Raw genomic sequence first — 19,023 nt, 5'->3', positions numbered from 1 at the left:
AATATTTGACAAGTGCGTTGACAAAATATTCTAATAATTAGTCAGCTTAATAACAGTTGCGTAAGAATCAAGGGGCGAATATTTAAATCACGCAAGAATCCAAAAAGTGGAAGGAATTATAAAATGTTCCACTAAAGTATGAGGTGAAACAAAGTTCGGTCGTAGCCTGCTTATATATAGGTAGACAAGACAGACAGACGAGTTGAATACACTACTTTTGAATGAAAAGGTTAAGTTTATAAATGTGGATTTCAATAGCTTCAGAAGAGTTCAAGAGAAGAGCTCGTGAACTATGCTTAATCTGTCAACTACAGTGATCATTTAACCTGTTTAGTGCTGGCTTCATAAGTAGTATAAAAGCAAAACAATAGGATTGTCTTCAGTTCAGTGAATTATGTATTACAGTACCATTCTATGATAAACTTGTTAGGTTCTTCATTATATCATTACATCACAGAACTAAAGTTAGCAAACCATCTAAATCGGTAGTTACCGCTAAGTCCCAAAAATGTTGATAACCACTTTGTCATTTCAGCGTCACATTCATAATAAATCAGCTAGTATTTTTTCAGTACATTTACCAAGATTATTAGCAAACAACGATGAAAGTTGAGTAAATTGAATCACACCTTAAAGAATGGACTTTGAAAAACCTTCGTCAAGTAATGTCATCTAAATAGATATTTGAGCAGTTTGAATTAGCTGCTAAACCTTGATTTTCAGGATCAATACAGTTTTTGAGTCAGCCGTCTTTACTCACTCTAACTACTTAAAAGTTTGAAACTTCTATTTTTATCGACTTGGTGAAAATACTTCACTTTTCATCAACTTTAATTCCCAAAAATCTATACTATCTACAAATATTCCAATTAATTTCTTTGAATACTTCAATTTTCCTCATTACTAGAAGAGACAAAATATATAGCTATAGGTTAAACTACTGGTAAGTAGCCTAATGAAGTTAATAAAATAGTTTTTCATCCTAAATACTGTAATGTTTCTAGTTGAACGGTTGTCTAAAATAATAAAATTAATTTCTCCTAATAAGACTGGTTAAGGTGTGCGCTTCTAAGAGTATTTAATTGGTAATTGGTCAAATTCCATAGTGATCAAGCTTCATGTGTTATACAGTTAGACAAAAAATTTCCTGACTTCACATTTCAATGAAGTTAATAAACTATATCCAGCATAACAAATTAAACGAAATATAATATCAAGTTAAAAGATCTATCAACAGTGTTTAGTTGTTTATTACTGACATATTAGCTCATCCAACACTGAATTTATTCACCAATTTAATTAACATTAATGAATCATAAAAAAAGGTGAGATCGTCTAGGAGGAATAAAATTTACTGTCAGTAAATATTTGTAGAACATATATTTGTAGTTTGGAGGTACATAAATTTAACCATTAATGTAGATATCCCTTTTAATCAGAATGTTTATCAGTTTAGTGTGTCATGGTCTTTTATCTATGTCCGTATTAAAACTGAACAAAGACTGATATGACTCGATATAAGAAAGAAAAGAATACAGATGTTTTATTATACGTCGAATGTAAATCAAATGCTATGTCTGAGCACACTGAGTTTTATAGGTTTTTAGTTACGTTGATTAATAATTAAGTTTGAAAAAAATGAACTGGATAGTACTAGGTGTTAATTAATCAGTAACGCAAGGTATCAATATAACCAGTATCGAGATTAAGCTGTTACAATAAAAAAAATGTTACCCATTTGTTGAGTTATATGGACATTCCTTTCTAACAGTTTAAATGTTCATCAGGATTGACAAAATGTGTCAACTATTCAAATGTTTTGAAAAGCGAATTTGCAAGGATCTGAATCATAAAACCATATTTAAGAAATGAGTTAGTTGTAGAACATAATAAGATATTAGACTTAGTATTCGTTTCCATTTGACTTAAATTTTGAAAATATATATTTCTAAATATTATTTCCCAATCATAGACTACGTTTATCTAATTTCGAATTAACTTCAGCATGAAGAATCTTAGGTTTTACGACACCAGAGTTCCTTATATATTATTATTGACAAGTGATAGATTTCGGAAATTGCCGATACATTTTGATTCCATATATATTGAATTAGGTAACTGATATTGTTTCTTTACAATGTAGAAAAAAGTAATCGACCGTATTGGTTTTAACTATTATTAGAATTATATCTTAACCTATGTAAATGAGAATGAGTCAGCTAGCAAACAAACAGAACCCGAGAGGAATAGTTAGTTGCTAAGTTGTTTGTAATAACAGATATAGATTAGTACTTACATCATGAGCTAGAACATAACCTTATACACTTTTACATAATGAAAACAAGAGCTATCAATAGTGGTGATAATAATGACAATAAAAATAATAGCTGTCTTCAGACAACCAGTAATACTAGCAATCTGATAAGTGATAAATACAATTAGCTGACTGTACACAAAATGTGCATGGGTATGGGAGTTTAGTATTCATTAGTAAACGGACAGCCAATGTAGATAGGTGACTCATTTAATTATCAAGCGTATTTTCAATATATTTGTGAGACTTATTCCTAACCACTCTACTTTATTCGATTATAACATCTAAGAGGTTTCATTTGTAAGTTTGCATTTTTCGCTGTTGATGTTAGGGACTGCAAATGATTACTGTCTTGGCATATTTCCATCTTGAGAAAATTGCTTTGGCATTGGCATTTATTCGGAAATTCTGGTAAAGTTGAATTGTGGCTAGCAGTGGAACCTGAGTTGGCGTCTGGAGTGAAAGGTATTAGGTGTGAGTCTCAGTGAGAACACTAACAGTGATGGACGTACATACAGCTGACTAATCCCAAATTGGATAAAACACGCGTCATAGATTCAACTGTCAGTCATAGTCTGACTTTACTAAATCTAAGAGGATTCGTCTAAGTTACTTCAGTAGCATCTTATTAAAGTTGCAAACCTATCTCACGTTTTTCGTTCGTACTGTAAACAGCTACGACTTTAGAAAATCAAATTTTGTCAATATATGGACCTTCTATTATTACATCGTCCTAATCAAAAGTTTCTAAAATTTGGTTCTTAATACCTATAGTATCTAAAACTTTATTCAGTGCCCACTTATTAACCTGAAAAATCAACATATTTAATGTTTTCATACATTAGAATCAATCTCTAGAAATGTTATGACGGGATGAAAAGTCAAAATTAGATTGATTTACTCATTGTGATTTTTGTTCAACGTTAATTCCGTTTAATTCAATTCGATGACCACTCAGTATAGTATTTGTTTTGTTTTCCCCTATAACATTTTATTCTGTCTAACATGCCACATTCTTGTATGAATTATTTTTCATATATATGGTTTATTCTGATTATTAATCGAAAATGGGTGTACAAACCAATAAATAAGTGAGTGTATTTTCGACTAGACTTGTTGTGATTGTTCGTGCTTCTGGCTGCTTGTAGAATATATTTCCCTCTTCCGAACTTGAACTTCTCTCTCTAGTTAGCTGGGCTGGGACGCGTCGGAATAGCTAGCTTATCTGTCATTGTGTTACAGAGTCTTTGTTCCGTTCTCAGATTAGGTGAACTCGTAATCACTTCAAACACATCAAGAACACTAACGTTCAAGTAATATATCAGAATTGTCTTCCGTTGTTATGTACGGTAACTACTTATATCCTAAAAATAAACCAATGGAGAACTTGTTAGGTTCAGTGAGTTTTATTCAAAAGAACAGTTCAAAATCATCAGCATAAAGTCCTTTCCAAAGTGTGCCCTTTAAGGAAGTTTGTAGAAGTGAGCAATCAACTGCTCATTACCTCTGTAATAGGATTTTAACACTTTTATATGTTCAAATTATTCCAAAGTCTGTTTCAAAGAGTTAACAAAAATCAATGACATAAGATTTGAAGCTTAAATTACAAATAATTTAAAGTATAGTAAAAGTTGTGTTAGTATTTTAAATGATTAAAAGAGTGTTAACAGAAAGTCTGAATAGCTTTTTAAATGCTTAAATTATCGTTTGCTTTTATTAAAACTTTACCATCTTCCATTATCTTCGATGAGTAACTGCCTCACATCCGACACTGTTGGACTCCACTGCACGGTGTCTCAATAGAACTTCGAAAATTGCCTCTCGCAGCTAGTCACTAGTGAGGACATGATAATTGTTAGTATAGGGTTAAGTTTTCTAGATTTTCAATGGTGGTCTAACATAAATCGGTTGGTGGTTTCAATTAAGACTCAACAATCTCCACAACTCTATAATTATATATATTCCTTAGTTCATATTCATTTTTCTTAAATCAGTGGTTTGTACTAAGTCAGGATAAAACCATATAATAAGAAAACCGTCTTGTAAATGGTCCTCGGAAAGTATAGAAACTAAGTGGGGAAGAGAATAATATGTGTACAGGCCAACTGTTAGTCAATCATAAAACAACTCATGTACCTTGATAATTTGTGGAAGAGAAAGCAAACAGAGTTTACATAATTGATGAATCTATTAACAGGTTACTCTCTCTGAGCAAAAAAAAACAATATATTAATTCGTCCGTGTAGATCTAGACTGTCGATCTTCACGAATCATTCTAGGGACATAACAAAGTTTTTAAGAGTCATCAAATTGGCCGTGTCTGGAGTAAGCGCTTTCGTTACTAACTGATATCAGCTATAATGCAGAAATGCTTTATAGGGATATAAATGAATGAATTTTATGCAAAATTCTGAATCTAATACGTTTGTCCAGAAAGTTTAATACTGGTGGCTTAACGTTTGTTTCAGGATTAAGGGTTTAGGATTGGAACTTACGTATCCTGTCGCCTTGCCTGTTATATACAATCTATGCAGAAAAAACTGAGTATTCGGTATGTTTAACACCATAATTTTTACTCTGTAGGGATAAGAAGAGATTTCAATTGCCATTTTGAACTCCACAAGCACTGCACGAAGGTACCTCTGTTCCTCGTTTCATAAGTTTCTTTGCTTAGACTCTAGAGAAAATTATTCACTAAATACGTCATCACAAATCAGTGATTGTGCACAAATGCTTTATTTTGTTTTATAGTTCTATGGTGATTTACGTTATTATTCGTGTATGCAAATTATGTCTACTAAGCATGGCCTTTTCATAAAGATACCACTTTTTAATAAATGTTTAACTGCTGTGATTACTCACCCCTATATTTATAATTTTAATAAATATTAAAGTAAAACTCATTTCAAACTTGTATCAACTAAAAAATTATTGAGAACCAGCGAGAACTGAATAACTGTTTGGTCTTAATTCGGATAATGATTGAGTTATGCCTAAAGTTGGCTAACATTAAAATTGTAAACTATTAAATCCCAACCACGGATTTGAAATGTAATTGACCATTGAACTTGAAGGCACAAAGTTAGCTTTCACGATAACGTTAAGAATGTTTTGTGGTACGATTTATTTGATTTTGCAGCTTTCACGTGTTCGTAAGTTGGAGAATATGTTTAGAATTCAATCTATCATAAGTGTATTTATTTGCCAGGAATTGATGACATGACATGAGCGGGCTACTTTGATTAATGAATTTTCTCGTTTTTAAATGAGCCAGGTAAAGAAAATTAATCGTTGTGTTATAAGTGTATGTACTATGGAATGGACGCTTGATCCTACGAATTTGAAGTTTAAGAATCAGATGATAATTTGGACATGATCTGGGTATATGTGAAAAAGTTTTACGGAGTGTAACAAGATGAACACCATGTTTAAACTAATTTACTTTAAATATGTCCATCAAACCGTACTCACTACTTTTAAATTTAGTACGATTAACTCCAATTAGTAAACCTGTTATTTACGTATTTACAATACACTCATGTTGTGATTTTGTTTTTTCTTTACTAAAGTATTTCCACACATTTTCAAATGGCCTAGTAGATGTACTGTAAGTAGTCCGAATATAACTAATATAATAATATACCTTAATTATCTAAAGACTTGTCTGAATGTTTATGTAAGGTGGTGGTTGGAGGTAACCTACTGGAAAACCTCCAATCACCACATGGCATCTAAACGTGGTGCATTCGATGTCAAGGCACCTTAATTAGTGGCCGTATCTCAACCTGACCGACAGAATTCGTTCTGCACTAAGAAGAAACTGATATATATGACACTGGTCAATCAATCGTGTCTATCTTTATGTCTGACATCTTTTGATCAGAACTACATATTCTTATAAACAGTTAATCATGATTGGTAATAATCAAAATCCTTATTTGTCTAGACGATATCTATAAAAACAAGATATCATTTGCTGTCTAGATTTCTCAGAATGCTGAGTTTTATTTTTTAAAATTATGCTTATAGTAAAATCTAAAATTCCTATTTTGAAATTGCTTTGACAAATTATTTATGTCAAGTATATGATGCACGGAAGAGCTTTTGAAGGAAGCTACACCATTTGTATATTCTAAACTATCATGTTGATAAGTAAAATCTGTTACATATAAATTCATATACCTGAACATTCATTTTAAAGTGTGCTTAGATCCATAATAATTTATTTACTGATGAGTAAGCGAAAAAGAGACAACATATCAGTAATATATTAGTAGTTCTCGAAATAGTGAAAAACAAACATCACACTATTTGTGAAGATGATATTTGACATAACTACACCGCATAGAATTTAAACAATTCCAACGTTTCGTCCAGCAAACTTGTCTGAATGTCTTCAGTGTAATAATCAAAGTTAAAATTATCAAAGAATACATAACATTTAACAATCAAATCTACACTAAATACTTATTTAATCATATTCAGATAGATGTCGACTTTAGTTAGTAGGAAATTAATTTGAGTCAGTAAGATATGAATCACGTGAAAGGTGCACAATGTGAAAATAAATGAATGAGTGATTGTGTGTGTGTGTAAGTTAATAATAGTTGTCATTTGGTGAATGACTATTAATCATTTGTTTATTCAACGGTAAAAACAAAAGTGCAAATTGAAAATATCTTCAAATACATAGTTATGATGTTAAAATATTCGAATTAATTTCTGTCAGAAAAAGGGCTGCACGTAACATAAACAGAGTGGATAGAGAAAAGGTTCAAATTACTTGTTGATGATCATTTGCTAGGAGGAGGCTAGTTGAATGCCATCTCTTCTGATCAGGCTGTTCTGAATGGTCCATATATATAGTGCTCCTGTTGTCAATGTTTCTTGATGCACACCAAACTCATTCTGAAGTATTTCGGTCCCTTCAAAGTTGATCTTGTGTCTTGTTTCTAACGATATTTGAAGATATTTTCAATTTGCACTTTTATTTTTACCGTTGAATAAACAAATGATTAATAGTCATTCACCAAATGACAACTATTATTAACTTACACACACACACAATCACTCATTCATTTATTTTCACATTGTGCACCTTTCACGTGATTTATATCTTACTGACTCAAATTAATTTCCTACTAACTAGAGTCGACATCTATCTGAATATGATTGAATAAGTATTTAGTGTAGATTTGATTGTTAAATGTTATGTATTCTTTGATAATTTTAACTTTGATTATTACACAAGACATTCAGACAAGTTTGCTGGACGAAACGTTGGAATTGTTTAAATTCTATGCGGTGTAGTTATGTCAAATATCATCTTCACAAATAGTGTGATGTTTGTTTTTCACTATTTCGAGAACTACTAATATATTACTGATATGTTGTCTCTTTTTTCGCTTACTCATCAGTAAATAAATTATTATGGATCTAAGCACACTTTAAAATGAATGTTCAGGTATATGAACTTATATGTAACAGATTTTACTTATCAACATGATAGTTTAGAATATACAAATGATATAGTTTATTGGTAAGTTTATGTCATCAACTGTCTATATTCATGTTATAACGAATTCATAATTTTAAACGTAGTAAAAATCAAATGTTTAGTTTACAAAATAGCACATGATTGATTCTAGCTCCTTATGAATAGTAAAGTACACATATTCTTCTGGTAATATCACAGCTTTGGATTAAACGAGGATTTGTAATGTTTTAGAATCGTTCGTTTAATATCTTTCAAAAGGAATTCAGACCAACAAAAATTTAGATTGCACAGTTATTACTATTATTAAATTTTTATTGTTCATCCACTGACGTACATCAGAAGCAGAGTGATGAATACATGTAAAACAGTACCTTATTTATTAACATCATAATTCATTTTTAAACGTCGACTGAACAATTCAAACTTCTATTTACTGTGGTGGTCTTTAAAACCCATGATGACTATTTATTTATGACTATTTCATTCAATCATTTTAACTATTCGAAGTACAGACAAATAAATATATCTAAAGGTTAATATATATCGTTTTAATCTAGTTGAAAGTGATATTGATAAATGGAAATAAGAAGAACTATATTATTACGTCATATAAACCAATTCAGGTTATGAAATAGATTGTTTAATTGATATTTTGTTCATTAAAGTAATATCTTTATAAAAATATCGATAAGGAAATTTTTAAAAATAAAGTCTCGGTCACAGTGATACAGATTAAATTAATGTCAGTCAGTAGTAATGGATCTAAAATTTGTGTACTAGACAGAAAAGAGGCAAATTAAGTTATTCCTCTGTCTTTGCTCTTATTTTAACTTGAAACATAATCGTTATAAAACAGATCTTCTTTGAGAAATAACTTAAATCGGAGGGGTATTGAATATTAGTGAATTCACTGAATAAAACTGGAATGGATCTTTGAATTTCGAAAGGTAATACTGTCTAGAATCAGCAGCAAAGCATTGACTATAAGATTGTAATATGAAAATAGCACACCATGTAAGTAAAATCAAACGAAACACTCATATTATAAACTGTTAGAATGAAAGTTTAAAATCTCTCAATGTCAGTAGTACGTTAAAATGCTAAATAACTTTATTATTAAGTTTCAAACATAATATTTGAGAATTCATCTCCGTTGTCTGTAATGAACTGGTGAATAACTATTCACTTCATTTCAAAGTTCAAAACAATAGGATTATGTAAAGTTGTTGAAAAAGCATTGTTTATTAAATAATTTCAATAGTTGAAATCATGAGTCAGTTGAAGCTAGACCACTATGGAAAGCCTGGAAGCACTGGACGTCCATTTCGTCCTAGTATGGGAATCCTCAGCAGTGGGTATCCATGATCCTGCTTCAATGGTCTAGAAGCTAAGCGTTCGTGCACGAAACTGATGGGCCCTGGGTTCGAATCCCACGAGGCGGGATTTTGGATGCACACTGCTGAGGAGTCACACAATAAGACGAAATAGCCGTCCAGTGCTTTCAGGCTTTGCATGGTTGTCTAGCCTCAAATGACTCATGATCTCAACTATTAGAGATTTAATTGTTAATCATCAATCAACTTAACTTGCTTTCTATTCCTTGATAATGACTAACTGGTAGTCAAATTTTAGTTAACCCATAGTAATCTCATCAAACGATTTTTGTTAAAGTATCAGTTTTTTTTTCTATACGAGCATTCTTGTACAGCCACACTCCAAATTTTCAGCATTTGCTTTCAATTAAAAGTTTGGTCACATCGCTCATAAGATTGGATTCTGAAAGACGACATCGATTTATAGATAATAAACTGTTCTTAGTATCTCAGTTTCTTTAAACAGTAACGTGGCTTTTAGATGGATGTGACTGAAAATCAAACTCGATAGAGAATACAGATGTTCTATGTGTTGATAGAGCAGTTTTTTCAGGGTCATTGGAAATTTATATTTTTTTCTTTTTCGGTTGACCTATTCATTATCATAAAATGATAATTCATGAAAACAGCCTTAAATTGTTGGTTAAACAACGAATAAAGCACACGGTTGTTCGACATTTCAATTAAACCATTTTAACTTGGCTGTGAAAGTTTCAATTTAATTGATGGTTTATCGATTTAAAGTTTTAGCTGTAGGTTTCAAGAATATCTGAAACTACAAGTTCATTGTCTATAATGAACATGTGATCAGAATACAATATTAGTGTAGTGGACGCTACTAACAAGGATGTTTGTAAATAGTGTGTAACGGAATGTGGTGTTGAAGTTGCAAAAATTGTCTGATAGAGTGAAGAGTTTCAATACATTGAAAGCACGGCGTTGGCAGAACACTCAAAGGCCAGTCGAGAAGACACTTTAGATTGCAGAATAAACCGAGAGATACAAATGGACAATTGAAGGTTATATATATCTACTATCTAAATACTTTGTAACTTCTCGGAATTAATCTACATACCTGTTGCCTATTATCATGTTCTACAGTAGTATCATGTCTGTAGTTTGATCGGTTTCTAGGTAATCCTACAAACGAAAAATTTATCATTGACTTGTAAATAAAAGCAACAGTGAGGGATTCGATCAAGGAACACTCGTGTCAGTGGATACTGATTATTATTATCATTATTAACATAAAAAAGGAAAATGTAAACTTTAATTACATAACTTTTATACTCTCTTGGATGGTAAGGATAATTGTTGTCCAGTACACTAGTTATTACTGATGTCTTTAAATGATAGTGTAGTAAACGAGCACACTAGTGGAAACAACCGAATGTATTCGAATGCAAAACTACAGGATGTCTTAGTAAAATCTGAGAACCATAAAGTAAATACTTCATTCGCAAATGTCAATCGATCGTCTCAGTCTTCATTGTTCCTTTGTTTTCACATCAATCATCCTCTGTTCTTGTTCTCTTTTCTTTGATTTTCTTAACCTTCTGTCGCTAGGCATTTCACTTTCGACTGATGATACATACTACTTATATCTGCCGACATCAGTAGCTTACACCATAATAGTAATTGGACTTGAAACTGAACTGAAAATCGATACCAGAATCAATGTGTATTCACTGAGTAAATCCCAAATAAGACAGTTTATGTTTTATGGAATTCCATATTTCGAAATATCATCAATTTCATTTTTGTGAATTAATTCAGTCGTTTTGATACAGGTTTCTAACAAACTGAAAAGTTATAACGAGCATAAACGGACAAGATTAAAACTGACCATAGTTCAATGAGTCATTTTAGTTAAAAAAATTAAATAAAAGCTGACCTTTTGTCATCGTTTTTAAGTTTACTATCCTTGTCATCAGAAGTGTTTGGTTACATTTTATGCAGAAAATCTGTTGTTTATCTTGTGTAATAATGATAATAATCGTCATCATTATGATCATGTATTATTTTCGACAGTGTTAATTAATACGTTTTATTCAACGTCATGTTGACAGTTTTATAAATTGCATATTTCTGATTTGAACTGAAATAATAGTTCTTTGCTTATGATGCTTGTGGATTAAGGGCAATGTCGAGGCAATACTAATAGTATGCACATATGCCAATAAGAGACTGATCAACTGCAGTCCTAAATATCAACTGGAAGATTCAAGTAAACAGTACCAAGTGAAATGATACTTCAAAGTCTATAAACTGATTACGAGAAAAATGAATCTTAGTTTTTAAAACTGTAAAATTAAGTTCGCAATCAAATAATTTAGCTCAGGGAGTGTAGCACCTTGAAAACATTGGATGTCGAATATTCATGCTTGATGGAAATCATATTACGGATAATATAATGTTACCATTGCACAAGGTTTTCAGGCTTACAGCTAAACCAACTGTTTCTTAAACATTATGTCTAATTGAGACAGCTATTAACTGTCTTCTGGTGTAACTGGACCTCTAGTTGAAATACTTATAGTGATTTGGTATCAAGTTTGAAAATTATTAATTTCGACTTTTAGAGCATTCAGTGTATGGGTTTTTGAATAAAACAAGATTAGGCGTTCGCGATGAGACATTATAGTCCTAGGTTCGATTCACGACGATCTCGTGAGTGCATTTCTCAGAGGAGTCAGCCTCATATCAAGACGAACAGATTTCTAATAACTCCTAGTATGCAATCGCTGTCGATCATCAATTCGTAATGTAGATAATCAAAGTACTACGGTATAATTGTAAGATAACTAATAAGTTAACTGCTGAGTTATCTGTCTCACTATAATAAAACAGGTTTAAAAATTTCCTCGGTTTTTCACATATAAAATGTTCAAAGGCATTCACTATGTACCATCATGACAAGGTCAATCACAATTGCCCTTATCCTACTATCATTAGACGCAAAATGTTTTTCAGATGTCGAAACCATGTTAACTAGCACATTTCGATTCGTTTTTCATGTGTGTTCATTCTTCTATGTGAATTAGCAACGTATGAAGTAAAAATAAATAAAATAGAGAAATCCTGTTCCAAAAGGACAACCTAGTAATATGAATGAACGAAACATTATGTAAATCCAGTTGCAGTTCAGTAACAGTTAACATTATGCTTCATTAGTCAGTGACTATTTAATGGGATATTTTCTGTAACTTAGTATCAATCTACTTAAGTTCTTTGACTACTTTCATTTGAACCAACTAATCGTTTCCAAAACAATTTATTTCTTTAGATAAATGTATAAAATGTAATGAAGAGATGAAATTTATCAAAACTATATGTTTTCATCTCAACGAAATTCTAATTTTACTTCGGCTGTGGTTTGAATAGAATTATGTGCACCAGATCATTTATTAAGTTTGTGATTCCTGGAATGATCATTATCATCTCTATAACCACCGATTCAAATGAGATGTATAGTTTTTTCGTAGGTGGTTTTTTAAAAAGCTAAGTATCACTTATAGATGTGAATATATAGTTTTCAACTTGGTGGTCAAAAGGTTAAGGTTTTACCAAAAAATCCCCAAGGGCCTGGTGGGCCGTGGAATCGTATTTCTGAAAAGTCTCATTCTATGTGCGAATTCCATGGTCGCCATGAATCCATGGATCTAAATATTGTGCATCGGAACACTTATAAGGAAAGGCTATTCGTCAGTAAGGTTATACTTCCTCAAATACTGCGACCGTATTTGTTCAGTACTACAGTCGAGTATTCTTAACAGATGGCAGATTATCCATTTAGAAAAGTTGTTTACAATAAATTGTTCACTGTATAACATCAAGAAAATGTATTTTACGAAAACGAACACTATTATAATTTTTGTAGAGATAAAAAGATGGTAATTTCATATTCATGATTCAAAAGCATTTACGAATTAACCAACGATTTGCTTACATAATGTCGATCCCATTTCTGAATGCTTGCAAGACACTGCCATTTAAAGTTAAGGACGGAAGCTAGGTAATGATTAAACATAGAAATGCACCACAAAAGGCGATAAAGACATTCAGAGGTATCAAGCCGATTATTACTGCAGATATATGTAGGAAGTGGATAAGCAAGATTATATGATCATTTTTATTTAAACGTTGAATATGTTTTGGTAGAGAGATAGTAAAGTTATTTCAGACATGAATACTCAGACAAATCATTAATAGACTACGGGAAATGAAACTCAAGTACTAGGTTCGTCGGAAGAGCCGTCAACTATTCGTCTCTGAAAAATACAATCCAGGATAAGTTTATTCTTGTTTAACAGAGAAAACATGGAACAATTTGCAAATGTTGATTAGTTTACTAATTTTGACAACTCTCTAAAATCGACTGATTCAAAACAGAAAAATACTGTCATATTGTTTTGTTTTATCAAAATCCGTTTAGATCAGCAAGCTACAACAGAAAAAAATACTGTCCATACTCCATTTTTCACTAACACAATCCAATAATACAGCCTGTTTTTCAGTGATTATTTTGTCAGTAATTAAAGTTTATCGCTCACTCTGATTTCTAGTTTCATCAGAATTACTTTTGAATTAGTTTTCTTGAGATTCTACAGTTATACATCTGAATTAACAATAACAAAAGTGTCCAGGCTTAAGGTAAATATATCGTTTAATATTATAACGCGTGAATTTAACAATCACTTGTCGAAATCCATCAGATCAAGAATTCGTAAAAGAACTGAATCAACAGCTATTTGGATCAAAATGTCGAAGCTTGACATCCGGAAGAAATATAACTAACTTATTTTCTTTTGACCAAATTAATTAATACTTATTTTAAAGATATGAGGACATAATTTGATTGATGTAGCATGCATTCTTCTTCTTTGCATTTCCACAGCTTAAATTTATATTGTTCTCGCATATTATGATTGTTAGAATTATTCTAACATTTGTAAATGTTTAGGAAATTTATTTAGAACCCACTCTTATTTACTATTTTTTATCTAATCCATATTACTCTTTATATTACGTAATCTTTGATCAGAAATTCATTTTAACCTTTGATTATAATTTTATCTTTAACCTCATGTTGCCTATATTTATTTTGATCATTTATCGTACAAACTAATTCAAGTCAACATTGCATACTAGTCATCACAACACTAACAGGTTTGTTTAACAATTTAAATCCCGAACTGATCCTAACTAGGCCTCCAGAACAAACCTGGAAAGACCGAATGACTTTCACATGATGATACGAGACTCCCAAGAAGAGCGGATCCACGACTCCGTACGTGAGAATCGAACCCAGGACCTTCGTATCACGCGCGAACACAGACTCTAGACCACTCATCTAAAATCCAAAGGTGTTAATTTTATCTTATATTATAAGCTATTTAAAATCCTCATGATATAATTTTAAACTATATGTATTTACAGGTTTTAGTGACAAGGTTAAACTTGATAGTTTCAAATAAATTGAGCATGGGGTAGAGAGTTAATGATAAATATATTTTTTGTTATATCCCAGTGAGTAGAAAAATTGTAATTCTGATGTTCCGTCACTTGGGTTAATTTAATTCAGTTATTTATCTACTGAGAAGAAGTGACTTACATTAAGTCACGAAACATCAGAAATACAATTCTTCTACTCACTAGTATATAACAAAAAATATATTTATCACTATATATATTTACCTTAAACCTAGTCATTTTTTGGGTTATTAATTTGGAAATATAAGTGTAGAACTTGAAGAGAATTTATCGAAAAGAATATTCTTCGTCCATATCCATATTTTTTTCAGTTTGGGATTGTGAAGATTGTTGAATTTTATTAGAATCATCAACCGATCAATGTTAGACTACCACTGAACACCTAGAAGCATCGGACAGTCATTTTGTCGTGATATGATGGAAATTTTTCGGCGAGAACTACTTTTATTTAAATTGAGTCTAACAAGCTAGTTTGCTGCTTCATCTTTTTTTCTGAGTAAAGTCACTAAAATGTTATTTCAATTGTATATTGGACGTTCTTATCGAGTTTAATCTACTTACTTATCATAATGATATTTTGACCGAACATTATCTTTCATAATCAAAATGACTTTGAAACAGAAAGGGAAATTAGCAATTTGTATTTTGTGAAACGTTTTATTATTATTATTTATGAAAAAGAGTGAATTTGTTTTATTCAAGTGGTGAATTTAATTGGTTGGTTTTAATATCTAACCTTTGTATTCTTATGACTCCAAAAATATACATAAAACCAATCGCAGAGCAGTATCTTACTGTGATAATTATGTCTGGAAATGGTACTTTCAATTTGAATGAGCTAATAACTCTGAACGAAGTTCATTCAACATAGATACATATGTACTCTATAGAGATGGGAAAATATTATATACATAGGAGAAAATTTATAGACATTCATACTTTTATTTCAGGCATATATGAATACGAAAATGATAGTTTACAAGCACATACATGTGTGTTATATAATTGGGTGTCTTTTGTATGTATGTATGTACGCATATGTATATATATTGTATGTATGTATGAAAATGCTTATGTATGTTTGAATGTAAAAGTAATAGCAATAACTATAATTATAACTGAATTTTAATAACTTCCTACTGTATACACAGATAAAATAGCACAAGATGATTCACAAACGATTCAAATCGATGGAAGCAAGGCATAATGTCATAAATTGGCATAGTAAATACATGTTACGGGTATCAATGATATAATTGATTCATTCGGAAATGTACGTAACAGTAATATCAGTGTAATTACTTCTATTGTTAGTAATTAATTGTTTTATGGACTTACTGAGGATTATTGTGGTTATTACATGTTTACTGAAGAAAATGATCAGAAATAACAATTGAATTTTTGTTAAGAAAAAGTACTTAGTTCGTATTAAAACTGATTGAACACTGTTTTATGGGGTCATTTGTTTACTGAATGTGTCAAACATGTAAGTTATGATAATAACAGTTTGTATTATTATCACTGTTCAATGATCAAGTAGCTATTGGCTTGGAATTAGAATCGGGTCATGACTTGTATAATAAAATAATTAAAGCGTCAGCTTAATTATACTATGGTAATGGAAATATATCCTTGTTTATAAAAACAATCAAAGGGATATTCGCTATTCAATAGTCGTAAATCAAGAGCGATCAGTAAGTACAATAAGAAGACGAAGATTATCAGATTACATTAATTTAAATTTATCAAAGGGACTGATTGCTTTAAATCAGTAAGTAGTTCCATATTTGAAATGTATTTATAAATGTTCAGATGCTTGTATGGATTAATAGTAAAGAGCAAGGAGGGTGAAACTATTTTACCTTGATTTTTATCTAGTCCATCTAGTGGTGATGATTTTACTGTGTACAATAAACTAGTGTACTTTACTGGTCCTCTTTATGTGAACGTTTCTCCATTTTTAATTAGATGATTAGTCCGATATTTGAACTGTAAAATAAGCAGTGAAGTATTATTGTTAACTTGGATTATTCCGTGATGGTTATGGGTCTATTGCATACAAATACTCATAAGTAGTAAATGACATTATTCAAAACAAAAATTATTTGTCGTTTGACACCATCTAGTGATGTTATTTATATATTACTACAATTCTAAAGCTTACAACTTTCTAAAACCAAGAGTACTGAGTATTTAGTTATATTTGTCTTCATTATCAGACTGATCATCTTTGTCAGAATGGGAGTTTGCGGAGATTGTAGTATTGTAACAATTGAATTGATGAGTCGATCTAAGCTAGACCACCACTGAAAACCTGGAAACACTGGACGGTCGTTTTATCCCAGTGTGGGACTCCTCAGAAGTGCGCATCGACGATCCCGCGCATGGGTCTCATCTTTAGCTCAAATCAACCAATAACTGAATTTTAAACATCATAATAACTCAAGTGTTATGAAAACAAAATTTAGTGAGTGAGTTAAATGTTATTTAGTCATGTCGATTAGTAATGGAACAAATTTTTTAAAATGCTTATATCATTACCTAGGTTTGATTTGCACGAGACTGTTATTGATAAAAAAATGAAGACAAATTTGTAATGTCTCAGTGGGCAAAAAAATTGAATTTCTAACTTTTTGTGGCTAAGTGTAAGTTATTTCATCATACTCATATTCGGTTAGCATGATAAAAGCAAGCTTTAAAATTGTAAATCAACTATCGATACATCAATTGTCACGTTTTGAATGACAGATCCCACCCAACTTACTAAAACCTAATTTGTTTTTATAAAAATGAATTACACGTGCTACGGGTTTTACTTTTATAACAATCTTTAATTTGTCATTATATGTGAAAATTATATTTGAAATATTCTCAGCGATTGAAATTTAACTAATTCCAACGTTTCGTCCAGACTTCTCTATACTCGGCGCCTAATTACTGTCAAACTATTCGTTCTAATCTTGACGAATATTCGTATAAATCTTTAATTTGGTTTGATTGGAATAAAATATGATGAGAATTCATTGAAAGTATAGAGAAAAATCCCAATAATTTTTCTGTATGATCAAGAAAATGTACAACTTTCAGAAGATCCATGACACCTGAATCAAGTGCACTTCAGTCCCATTCCGCCTTTAATTTAGGATGCTAAATTCTACAAAAGACACATTCCTGCTAAAATATAAGGTCTATAGGTTTTTTTTTAATCCGTAGAAATAAATAATTAAAAATGTAAGTTATCAACTAAAAATCATAATTTCAATGGTTGAGATCATGAGTCAGTTAAAGCTAGATAACCATAGAAAACCTGGAAGCACTGGATGGCCATCTCGTCTTATTGTGGAACTCCTCATCAGTGCGCATCCAGTATCCTGCCTCACGGGATTCGAACCCAGGGCCTATCAGTCTTATTTATAATCTCTGTACTTGACATTTTTTGTTTGCCGAAATTCAGCAACGAATTGACCAATCTTTCATGCCACATTAACTTCTTGATTCACAAATTATCCACATTTACATGTTGATAATGTTTTAAATAACAGTCCGAGTTAGAATCAAAAGAAAAAACTTATCCATCGTGAGCTGGTGTGACCTAAATAAAATTGAAGTGCTACCTAATAATTAAAGTTTAAGTATAATATATTTTCACAGATTGAACTCATGAGTCAGTTGAAGCTAGACCACCATTGAAAACCTGGAAGCACTGGACGGCCGTTTCGTCCTAGCATGGGACTCCTCAGCAGTGCGCACCCACGACCCCGCACCACCCGGGGCTCGGACCCAGGACCTACTGGCTTCGCGCGCGAGCACAACCATTAGACCACTGAGCCGGCGTCCAACGGTGTTAATGTCTAACTTCAACCAATCCACGAAGTTGCGCTACCGTACACCATTGTCTTCAGTGAGTTCCTATCTCACAACAGTTCTAGTGAGAAGTCGTTACCAGTGGAGTTCAACCAGGTCTGTTGTGAGATAGGAACTCACTGAAGACAATGGTGTACGGTAGCGCAACTTCGTGGATTGGTTGAAGTTAGACATTAACACCGTTGGACGCCGGCTCAGTGGTCTAATGGTTAAGTGCTCGCGCGCGAAGCCAGTAGGTCCTGGGTCCGAGCCCCGGGTGGTGCGGGGTCGTGGGTGCGCACTGCTGAGGAGTCCCATGCTAGGACGAAACGGCCGTCCAGTGCTTCCAGGTTTTCAATGGTGGTCTAGCTTCAACTGACTCATGAGTTCAATCTGTGAAAATTTCTAAAAATCTCCACAAAACACATTCTGATTATAATATATTTCATTTCAATGTATTTCTATCCATCAGTTATACAACATTCATATATTTAGGTATGATA

The sequence above is a fragment of the Schistosoma haematobium genome, chromosome ZW (genome assembly GCF_000699445.3).
Source record: "Schistosoma haematobium chromosome ZW, whole genome shotgun sequence".
Classification (NCBI taxonomy): Eukaryota; Metazoa; Platyhelminthes; class Trematoda; order Strigeidida; family Schistosomatidae; genus Schistosoma; species Schistosoma haematobium.
Note: the sequence above shows the minus strand (reverse complement) of the source record.